Source organism: Manihot esculenta, chromosome 11 (assembly GCF_001659605.2).
Source record: "Manihot esculenta cultivar AM560-2 chromosome 11, M.esculenta_v8, whole genome shotgun sequence".
NCBI lineage: Eukaryota > Viridiplantae > Streptophyta > Magnoliopsida > Malpighiales > Euphorbiaceae > Manihot > Manihot esculenta.
In genome coordinates this window covers 4,888,457-4,901,134 of record NC_035171.2, presented here as the reverse complement: position 1 = coordinate 4,901,134, position 12,678 = coordinate 4,888,457, and positions in this window count along the sequence as shown.

Here is a 12,678-nt window from a genome sequence, read left to right as displayed (position 1 = left end):
CTCTAACCACTGGCACCGAGGCGGGCTCTCTGACCTGACTGCTAAGCTCTCTCACATGAGCCAAATACCCCTGACATCCCTTCCTAAGCAACCTACGAGCCTGAAGAGCTGATATCAGACCTCTAGGTGTACCCCTCCTGTCTCCCCTGAAGACAACCTCAGACCCATCCTGACCTCTGAACCTGACTACCTTGTCCCTGCAGTCCAAGGTAGCACCATGGGTAGATAACCAGTCCATCCCTAGAATGACGTCAAAATCTGTCAAATCTAGAACCACTAGGTCGGCGGACAAGCATCTTCCCTCAACAAACACAGGACTACACTGGCAGACTGACTCTGCCACTGATGGATCACACTTGGGTCCACTGACCCAGAGAGGACACTCTAACCCAGAAGTCATCAGACCCAACCTCCCCACGGCTCTCGGAGCGATAAAAGAATGAGATGCACCAGGGTCCATCAAGGCATACACATCTGAACAACCAATGATTAAGTTACCTGCCACCACGGTGTTAGATGCATCTGCCTCCTGCTGTGTCATTGTGAAGATCCGTGCTGGAGCCGATGGACCTTCACCTCTGAAACCCGCTGAAGAAGAGGCTGCCCCTCTCCCTCTGCCTCTGCCACTGGCCTGAGTCATGGCTGGAGCTGCTGGCTGCGCTACACTGCCTGAGGCTGTCTGCTGGGACTGAGCCATCGGGACTGCTCTTGGACATTCTCGAGCCATATGCCCCTCCTGACCACATCTGAAGCAGGCGTTCGTCCCAAACCGACATACTCCCTTGTGTGGCCTACCACACCTCGCACAAACTGCATTATCAGCACCAGAGCTTGAGCCACTCCCAAATCCCAGACTAGACTTGACTTTGCTCCAGAACTTGTTCTTCTTACCCTTGGGTTTACCCCATCTCTTACTGCCTGAGGCTGCTGCACTCAGGGTAGAGGGATCTAACCTTCCCCCACCCGGAGTTTTAGAACCAGAAGGCTGTGCCACTGTCTGCTTAACTGTCCCCTGAATGATGGCACTGGCCTCCATTTTCCTGGCCATATCTACTATGGCATGGAAGCTCTCCCTGTCCACGGACTGAATCAAGGAGGAATACCTGGAATGAAGTTTCATGACATACCTCCTTGACTTCTTCGAATCTGTATCCAGACTCTGCCCAGCAAAAGGTAACAGCTCCAAGAACCTGTCGGTGTACTCCTCTACACTCATATCCTCTGCCTGCCTCAACTGTTCAAACTCTATCATTTTCAGCTCCCTTGAACTATCGGGAAAAGCCCATCCTGCAAACTCGTTTGCAAACTCTTCCCAAGACAAGCTCTCCACTCTCGGGCTCACATAACTCTTAAACCACTCTCGGGCTTTCTTGCATTTTAATGTGAACCCAGCCATCTGAATGGCTCTACTGTCATCCGCCCCTAACTCCTCTGTAATAGTCTTGACCCTCTCAAGATACACAAACGGGTCATCACCTGACTCAAATTGGGGAGCACCCAGCTTCATGTATTCAGTCATCTTGACCTTGCTCCCACTGGCTGAGCTAGGTCTAGAAGGTTGAGTAACTGGGGCTGCTGGTTCTGTAGGTGGTGGAGGTGGTGCAACATTTTCTGAGGTAGGGTTTGTTGGATTTGGATAGTAAGGTGGGGGTGGATACATTGGGTATTGTGAATATGGTGGGTAGTATGGTGGGTATGGCATCTGTGTGGGATAAGGGGTGAAGCTAGGGTAATCCGATGTGCCTCCCATCGAATACCCAGGGTTTTGTGAGAAGGGTGGGTAGTAAGGTGGCTGAACAAATCCCGAGGCCTGAGTGCCTCCTTGGGATTCTCCCATTCCTTCTTCTGACATGCTAACTCCCAGACTGCCATCCCTCCTCTGCTCTACATCCATATCATCCCCCATACCTTCTGACGCTCCTCCCTGAACTGTTCCTCTGACTGATCTGCTCCTACCCAGATCCAGAGACCTTCTAGGGTCTCTTACTGCTCTTTCTCTGCTAGACCTACTAGACATTGCCCTAGGCAATGCTGGAGGACGGGCGCTCGTGCCCTCATCCTCAGGTGGTACTCCAGTCAATCTTGCTGATCGACGAGTTCCTCTCATCCTGTTTTCTGAAAAACAGTGCACATCACATAAACATTAGCATCATATGGTTCATGTGGGCACACATGAACCCTCATCACATACATCACATATCATAGTATATCATTAATGCACATGCATATTATCATGGCATTTCACATCATCATACAAGACAGGACTCCACATCCTATCCTAGTGGACATGATTTTTCCTATTGTGCTTGACCTTCTATAACATCTATGAGCCCGACACTTTAGGTCCGACCATATGAACCTAGGGCTCTGATACCATTCTGTAACGACCCGAAAATCGGACCGCTACCGGCGCTAGGATCCAGATCGGCTTAAGGCCGCCGGGACCCGTAGCAAGCCTGACATCTAACCTGTAAACCTGTATAATCCCATACATGATCAACAACATACATAAAAATTAAAACTTTTCTTTCCATTCATACACCAACTCAACCTGTGCATGCACTATACATAACATAATCATAACATTGATCCCTCTGTGGGATCTCATCAGTGCCCCCAATGGGTGACATAACATATGCTGAGTTGGTTTACATAAACATCATAAAAATCTCTAAGATCATGTATAAAAAGGGATAGCAACAATCTATGGTCAAGCACACCTCTAACATCCATAAACATCATCTCATTACATATCTAAACTGTACTTTTACATTACATCAAAATCATTTATCATGTCCACACTAACTAATACATAACCCAAACTTCATTACTCTATCCGGACTCCTGCTCTATCCTGTACCTGCAAGCCTGGGGGTAAAGGGAGAGGGGTGAGCTAAAAGCCCAGTGAGTAGAACTATAAAACATATTAACACTATGCTCTATGAAATGCATCATAACACAGACAATTCACATAAGGGTTGGGTGAACTTGTCACCAATTAGTCCAAGCTAACTCTGTGCCAGGCCGTAGCATGGGGTCCTGGTCTTCCTGTCATAACATACATTACTTACCATTGCCCCAGGGCCTCCTCTGGGCTCCTGGTCTTCGAGTCCTATAACCATGCCAGGCCGTAGAATGGGGTCCTGGTCTTTCCTTACTCTGTGCCAGGCCGTAGAATGGGGTCCTGGTCTTCCTGTCATGGACTAATTGGGTCATCCAATATTCACCCACATCAACAACAATCGATGCAATGCGGCATATTCGTGAAAACTAATGCAATCATCCTATTGCATAATCATGATGCATGAAACATGATAAAACATTTAATTTCTCAATTTAAAAGATTAAGCTTGGTTCCACTCACCTCTGGCTGACTCTGACAACACCGAAGCAGCTGAACTCACTGCTGGGGTCCTCGGTTCCTCGGGTCCGAACCTACACAGGTGGACTCAAATGAGGGACCAAACACACCTGAACATAACTATAAACTACTCCCCAAAAACCCCCTAAAACATCATGAAACAACCATAGAAAAACATGCAAAGAAGGCCTGGACAGGGCACTTTCGGCGGCAGGTTCGGCGGCCGAAAGTCCCTCCAGAGCCGAAAGTCAGGCAGGTTCGGCGGCACCTTCGGCGGCCGAAACTCCCAGACAGAGACAAAACTCATGCATGTTCGGCGGCACTTTCGGCGGCCGAAACTGCCAGACAGAGACGAAAGTCTCCTTTCGGGGGCAGGCTTCGGCAGCCGAAAGGCTGCCTCCCCAGCTATGTTCGGCTGCCGAAAGTCCTTTGGCTGCCGAACCTGGTTTCTGCCAAAGGGCAGAAACTTGGCTCCTTTTGCACATTTCGCCTCCCAACCTTCCAAACATGCCTCAAACCTATTCTACAACACACATACACAAGCATACATGTTCCTAGGGGCCTCAAACCATCATAAACCCCATCTACAACACATCAAGCATCCACATTGTTCATGAACATACATTTATACCCATAAACATAACCATAACCTAAACATGCATTCTAACCCATAGATCTACTTAAAACTTACTTTAAACATGCAATGAGCTTAAGATCGGCTCTTACCTCTTGAAGATCGAGAGAGAGACGACCTAAAACTCGGAGGTGGGAGAGATTGGGTTCTTGAACCTCCAAGCTCCAAAACTTTGCTCAAAAGCTCAAATCTTCAAAACAAAGTTAAAACAAATGAAAATCTTGAAAGATCTAGAGGAAAAACATCAAAGATTGGTGAGGGACGGCGGAGAGCTCACCTTGGCCGAAAATGGGGAAAAAGCTCGCCCGTTTTCGGCTAAGGGACCCTTTTATAGTGGCTGGCCAGGCCACGTTCGGGGGCCGAACGTGCCTCCGCATGCATGCCATGTTCGGCGGCCGAACTTGAGGTTCGGCGGCCCAACTTGAGGTTCGGCGGCCGAACCTGGACTTCCCTCACTTATGCCTTCGGGGGCCTAAAGCACTCCCGAAGTGCATGCATGTTCGGCGGCCGAACTAGGGGTTCGGCGGCCGAACCTGAGATTTCCTCCAATGCTATTTTCATGCAAAAACTCATTTTCTTTCATGCTTAAAACATAAAATACATTAAAACATTTTATAAAAATATGGTTCTTACCCTTCTAGAGGCCTCCGACATCCAAGATTCCACCGGACGGTAGGAATCCCGATACCGGAGTCTAGCCGGGTATTACAATGAGGATTTCCTGCAAGCATCCAACAACTTGTTGTTTGATAACGACAATTTTTTAAAGAATTCTAACAATTGAATATGAATCCTAAATTAATAGAAATTGCAAGTCATGAGTTAGGAACTTTTTGTCCTTTCCTTCAATGATCCATTCTAATTTTCTGACCTATGTTCTGCTTGTAAACCTAACTGCCTTGGCTGACTCATCTTGTATTTAACGATTTTAAGTTGTCCTTTGGGCCATTTATCAAGTAGATTTATCCGAGCTATGAGCCCTTCCCAGTTTTACGGGAGTACCTAGGTTCACTTTCCATAATTTCTCCTGGGCCACGAGCTCGGTTATATTGTACTTTAGTTAGTTTTCATGTATTTGCCTAGGGATGTCAGGCGGGCGGGTTTTTACGGGTACCCGATCCGCCCAAATCCTATTAGGACGGATTTGGATTTTTACAAAATGGATTTGGACGGATTCGGATTTAAAAAATTTTACTCGTTTCGGATTCGGGTAGGGTTCGGAATTAGGTAATCGGATACCTGTTACCCGAACCTGATTATCTATATTAACAAACTAACCCTAATTTCCTTTTTCATTTTACTCTTTCCTCTCTCCCTTGCTTCCCTTTCCTCTCTTTGTTGACGCCTCTCGCGTTCCTTTCCTCTCGCGCCTCTCTCCCTCGCGTCCCTTTCCTCTCTTCGTCAACGCCTCTCCCCCACGTCACTGACGACTGCCGGCAGCCCAGTCGGCACCGGCTACGTCTCCTTTTTTTCCCGATAAATCTTCTCTCTCCACAGTGCGATATCTCCTTCTCTCTCTCCCGTCGGCGACATCTCCCACTTCCCAGTCAAGGCCTCTCTCCCCCACTTCATTGACGAGTGCCGGCAGTCGGCACCGGCGACGTCTCCTTTCTCTCCCTAGTCGACGATAAATCTTCTCTCTCCCCGGTCAGCGATATCTCTTCTCTCTCTCCAGCGGCGGCATCTCCGACTGGTAAGTGGGAGACAACTCTTCCCTCTCCTTCCACTGCTATTTCTTGTCATTGAACATTTCTCCTTCTACTCCTTCTACTGCTGGGTTTGCTGGGTCTGCTGGGTCTGCTGGGTCTGCTGGGTTTGCTGGGTTGCTGGGTTTGCTAGGTTTGCTGGGTTGCTGAGTGTGCTGGGTTTGTTGTTTCTTGTCATTGAACATTTTTCCTTCCACTGTTAGGTAGTTTATTTGGTAATTTTTGTCATTGAATTGATTATATTTGATTAATGTAATACTGTTGATTTTTAGAATTTATGAACAATTAATGGTTATAAATCATTATTTGCTGGGTTGCTGCTGAGTTGCTAGTTCTTGTCATTGAACATTTCTCTTTTACTGCTGGGTTTGCTGGGTTTGCTGGGTTGTGCAAATGTTAAGAAGTTTATTTACTAGTTTATTGAATTTAAAAAATCGGGTTCGGGTATTGTGCGGGTATTGTTAAACGGATTTGGGACGGGTTCGGATAATAAAATTAAAATATTAAACGGGTTTGGGATGGGTTTGGGAATTGTATATATAATCGAATTCGGGTTTGGATACTCTCAATTTTGCGGGTACCCTACCCGTTTACATCCCTATATTTGCCTTGTGAGCTTGTTCATGTTTACAGGAACGATTGCTTTTTAAGCCTTTTTTGTGCATTATGAGCCCTTGAGCCCGTTCGTGTTAGGAGCTCGGGCGCCTTGTACTTGTCATTTTCTGACGCATTTATGGTCAGCGAGTCCTTCCGTGTTAAGAGCTCGATCGTTTTGTACTTAGCCTATTTTTATCATAATCTTTATAAGTTGCGGGCCGTCCAAGCTGTGAGTTTAGTTATTATTTTTCATTCTTAACTTAGCTTTATTTTATCATGTGCCGATAGGCTATGAGCTAGTCCAATCTGCAGGCATTATTTTTTATTTATGCTTAGGCCATTTTTCGCGTGCTTACAGCCTGCAAGCTTGACTATTTTTTATTTTTCATACTTAGCTTACATTATCATGCACTTATAGGCTGCGAACTCCTTCGAACTGCGAGCTCGATTTTTTATTTTTGCTTAGGCTTTTTTATCGTGCTTATAGCCTGTGAACCCGTCTGTATTGCGAGCTCGGGAATTTGAATTTTTGCCTCTTACACTTTGGTGTCCCGAGCTCTTTTGTGAGGTCGGGCTCAATATCTTGCTTACTTGTTGTGCCTCATATGTGTTATATTTCAGGCTGATTGCTTGCTTGTTTAGCTTTAGTTTTTCTTTTGAGGGGAGGCTCAAGGCATTTATTTCTTCTTCGTTGACCTTCATCCTCTCAACCGATTTTGTGGTGCCGACAGTGATTCTCCGAGATTGGTCACTCACCTCATTGAGAGCTTCTTCCTCTCAGCCGGTTTTGTGGTGCTAGTGCTCATTTTTCGAGATTAGTCACCCACCACACTAAGGGCTTCTTCCTCTCAGTCGGTTTTATGGTGGCGGTGGTCATTTTTCGAGACTAGTCACCCACCTCACTGAGTGCTTCTTTCTCTCAGCCGATTTTGTGGTGCCGGCGGTCTTTTTCCGAGACCGATCACCCACCTTACTGAGGGCTTCTTCCTCTTAGCTGGTTTTATGGTGCCTGTGGTCTTTTTCTGAGACCGGTCACCTACCTCACTAAAGGCTTCTTCCTCTCAGCCAGTTTTGTGGCACTGGCAGTCATTTTCCAAGACCAGTCACCCACCTCATTGAGGACTTCTTCCTCTCAACCGGTTTTGTGGTGCAGGTAATCTTTTTCCGAGACCGATCACCTACTTCACTGAGGGCTTCTTTCTCTCAACCGATTTTGTGGCGCTGGCAGTCATTTTTCAAGACTAGTCACCCACCTCACTGAGGGCTTCTTCCTCTCAGCCGGTTTTGTGGCGCCGGTGGTCTTTTTCCGAGACCGGTCACCTATCTCACTGAGGGCTTCTTCCTCTCAGTTGGTTTTGTGGTGCCGGTAGTCTTTTTTCGAGACCGGTCACCTACCTCACTGAGGGTTTCTGTACCTGTTTTGGGGATACTCAAGATAGAGAGTATAGAGGCAACATTTCTCATTTATATTTTCAAAGTACAGATTTTTACATGGCACATTTCTCAAGGAAAATACCTCTTCAAGTGCTAGATATTCCACGCATGAGGTTCTGGGTTCCCTTGTAGGTCTTCAATTCGGTATACCTCAGGCTTGACGACTTTAGTTATCCTGAAGGGCCTTCTCAAGTTGGTGCCAGTTTACCCACTGCTGCTCTCTTCTCCGTCGCTTTTAATCTTCTCAGGGCCAGGTCTCCAGCTTTCAAGCTCCTTTCCCTAACCTTCTGGTTGTAGTACCGACCTGCACTGATAAGCAACAGTGCATACTTGAGCTTCCTCTCTGATTTCCTCCAGGGCGTCCAAGTTGCTTCTCAACTTCTCCCCGTTGGTGTCCTCATTGTTGAATTGGACACGGTGAGAAGGAATTTGTAGTTCTATGGGGACTACCGCTTTGGTGCCGAATGCCAATGCGAATGGTGTTTCCTTTGTCAGCGTCCGAGGGGTAGTCCAGAATGCCCATAGGATGCTATTGAGCTCGGCTGTCCAGTTCTTCTTTGCTCCATCTAACCACTTCTTCAGTCCCGGAAGGATAACCCAGTTTGTAACTTTTGTTTGTCTATTTGTTTGGGGGTGAGCTACCAAGGAGAACTTATGCCAAATGCCCATGTTTTTCATGAAATCCTTGAAGGATTTACAGTCAAACCACTTGCCATTATCTTATATGAGTGTCCTCAATATCCCAAACCTACATATGATGCTGCCCCAGACCAAGTCTATTACCTTGTGGGCTGTTATTATGGGTATCGCCTCTGCTTCAGGCCACTTAGAAAAGTACTTCATTACCACTATCACGAACCTCTTCTGCCCTGTAGGTTTAGGGAAAGGGCCCAAAATGTCTATTTCCCATTGTGAGAAGGGCCAAGGGCTAGATATATTGGACTATGGTGTGGCCGGGCTATTGATGGCATTGGCAAACCTTTGGCAGATGTCACATCTTCTGACGAACTCTTCTGCTTCTTTTTTAACCGTGGGCCAGTAATACTCTTGCCTAAAAATTTTATTTGCCAATGTGGTTGCTCCTTCATGTAGTCCACAGATTCCCTGGAGTACCTCTTGAATTACCCTGGTAGCCTCTTTAGGACCCACACATCTCAGCCACAGGCTAGACTTTCCCCTCCGGTACAAGGTTCCCCTTATCGCCTGATAATTAGCAGCCCTAGCTGCGACTCCTCTCGCTTTTGTTTTATCTTTTGGCAGCTTTTTGGTCTCCAAGTATTTCAGATATGTGTCATCCAACTTTGCCCTTCTTCATTTTGCGTTACAGTGGTGGGTTTCTCAAAAGTAGGTATGCTAATGTGTTATATGTATACCTCATCTGGGACTATTCCAGTTCTTCCTCGGATAACTGGATAAGTAAATCTGCTTCTTCATTTTCTTCCTGGGTATCCTCTGATACTGTACAGCAATCCCCTATTCGCTGAGCTCGGCTTCCAGAACTCGTACCCTGGCCAGATATTTTTGCATGATGGGGTCTCTTGCCTAGTATGCCCCTGTTATTTGATTAATTACTAGCTGGGAGTCATTGTTTATTTTGAGATCAGTTGCCCCCACTTCTAACGCTATATGCATCCCATTTATGAGGGCTTCATATTTGGCCATGTTATTAGAGGCTGCGAACTCCAGGCGCAGGTCGTAGCAGACCCTGAATCCTTCTATTCCCTGAATCCTTCTGTTCCCTTCAAAAGTATCCCAGCTCCACTGCCCCCGGCACTGGATGCCCCATCTACAAATAAGTTCCAACTAAACTCCTGTGGTTGTTGGTCTCCATCCCTTCCTTCAATTAAGCTTGGTAACCCCTCGCTCTATTCCTGCTATTCTGAATTGAAAGAGCACTTGGTTATGAAGTCAGCTAGGGCTTGGGTTTTGATGGCCGTACGAGGTCGTATATAAGGCAGTATGGGCTGATTTCGACAGACCAAGCCAGCATCCGCCCTGAGGTTTCAAGTCTGTGTAGAATTTTCTTTAGGGGCTAGTCTGTCATTACAACTTCCTGGTGGCATTCAAGGTATACTCTGAATTTTCTCACCGCCAGTTTTTCTATGTTCATGTACCTGACCTTGGCATCTTTAAGCACCTTGCTGACATAAAAGATAGGCTTCTGCTCTCCCCTTCTTCTCTTACCAGGATGACACTTATGGCTTATTCTGAGGCTGCTAAATATATCAAGAGTTCTTCCCCGGCTAGAGGGCTGCTAAGCACATGTGGTAAACTGAGGTATTGCTTAAGGTTTTTAAAGGCCTCTTGGCAATCCTCTGTCCATTCAAAGTTTGAGACTTTCCTCAGTTTCTTGAAGAATGGTAGGCACCTTTATGCAGATTTCAACATAAACTGATTGAGTGCCACCACCCTTCCTATGAATTTTTGCACATCCCTTACACATGTCGGCTCTAGCATCTTCAATATGGCTTCCACCTTCTCTGGGTTTGACTCAATGTCTTTCCTACTAACCATGTAGCCCAGGAACTTTCCCCATCTAATAAAGAAGGCGCATTTCGCCAGCTTTAACTGTTAGTGTATTTGCCCTAGGCCATTATCTTGGACCTTTTTGTATGTCATTTTGGTTATTAATAAAAGATGTTTTATTATCATTATTATTTATTTGTATGTTATATAACAAATTAACATTCCTGATTACTTATTATTATGGTGATAATAATGAAATATGACTAGTATGATTATTGATTGATAATCATGAGATGATTATGTATATGTTGATATAATTCAATAATCATAGATATTTGCTAGAGAACAAAGTATTGGATGGACCCACATTGAGATCACTACGTTATTGTCATAAGTGAATCTCAAGATAGTTATGTTTTAATCATTTGACTTAAGATTGTCATAGTTTCCAATATAAGGACTGTTATGTTTTAACATAACCAAATATTGTCTTTAATCGGATAATCATAAAGGTTATGATTGAGCATAATAGAAATTATGTAGAGGATATTGAACAATCAAGATAGAATTTGTCCCTCTCCTTGAGAGATATATCTTCTGGGCCCCTCGATAAGTGAGATTAAGAAATACATGGTCGTGCTCAAATGATATTGATTACACTCAAATGAATTGATAGTTTAATCAATATCATTTAGTTTTATCAGTCTACTTAGAGATCGAGAAATCATAAGTTTGAACATTATAAGTTTGACATTGACTATAACTTATACTCAAACTAGATATCATGTGACAAAAAGATTAATACATGTTCTATTTTTTAGGCTTTATCGGACTATCGATCCTCATATTAATTGGGTAGTCACAATGTCTTGCTAGAGGCCGCTTATGATTTATGGGCTTTGTGGGACTAAGTCTATTGCCAATTAATGTGACCCTATTGGGTCACACACAAAAAAACGTCGTTGATGTGTTATGTCATATTAATGGGCTAAAAGCCCATTAGTATAATTAATAATAATAAAAATGTCATTATTATTAATATTAATTATTTATTATTATAAGATAATAATATTTAAAAGATTTACAGTCTATCTATAATTGTTACAGATAAAAGATTTTTTCGTTTTCCTTTTCAAAAAGGACTTATCACATAGATATTTGAGTATCTGCGAGATTGTGATAGTTTGTTATGAATACAACTCTTTTGCGAAAAGAAGTGTGGGAAAATAAAAGACTAAAAAATGAATAAAAGACCTACTTTTCAATCGTGGGAAAAAGGTTTTTGGGGTGATCGAATTCCCACGAAAGCCAGACCCATAGCTATGGGCCCAAGGCATTTGGAAATATGCAAACTGGATAACCAGAAGAATAATGGTTAAATGATGGGATAAATTTGAATTCTTTGGAACTCCATCAGTCTATAGTAAAAAGGGATTAATAAGTTTGATTAAAAAATCAAACACATCCCAAACTCAGATAGAATGTCGGTGAGATACAAGTTGAACAACACTGCTATCTACAACAAAGGTACCTGTTTCGAAATCTCTTTTTTAATGGTAAAAGGATTATCTCATCTGGTTATACTAGGCAATCCATTTCTCCGCATGCTATATCCGATATCATTTTTCTGAGTTGCAGATTGGGGAGTACATAACTTATCCATCAGTTGAGAGAGCTAGCACTCTAGACGAAAACGTTCGTGTGGATACCATTGAGGGTGTTCGTTCGTTTCAGAAACAGCACCATCAGTTCAGAACCGTATCTTCTCGTCGAGTCTAACAGGTTAGTCTCTTATCCTTCCTTTCGAAATAAACGAAGCACTTGATCCTGAAAGGGTAACAGAGATTTTTATTTTCCGCTGCGTGTTTTGGGTTGCAGTAATTTCTGAGTTTCCTAACATTAACCTCATTCTATACTGCTCTAGCACCCCAAATACTTTTTTCAGGTCAGCCAAGTGCTGCTGAAAGGTTTGGCTCTTCACCACCATGTCATCAACAATACCTCTACATTTCTTCCTATCTGCCCTTTGAAGATTTTATTCATTAGTCGTTGATATGTCGCCCCTGTATTTTTCAGCCTAAAGGGCATAGTCTTATAGTAGTAAGTCCTATCTTCGGTTATGAATGAGGTTTTCTCTTCATCCGACCTGTCCATAGGAATTTGATGATACCCAGACATAGCATCAAGGGACGACATATAATCAAAACCGGCCATAGAATCGACCATTTTATTTATATCGGGAAGGGGATAACAATCTTTGGGGCAGGCCTGGTTCAGGTCAGTAAAATATATACACATTCGGTATTTTCCGTTGGCCTTTTTAACTAATACAGGGTTAGCTAACCACTGTGGATATATAACTTCCCTAATGAATCCAGCCTCCTCCAGCTTTTGGACTTCTTTTATGGTGGCTTGTTGTTTCTCCTTCCCGAATACTCACTTCTTCTGCTTTATTGGTTTAGCTCCGAGGAGGACGTTCA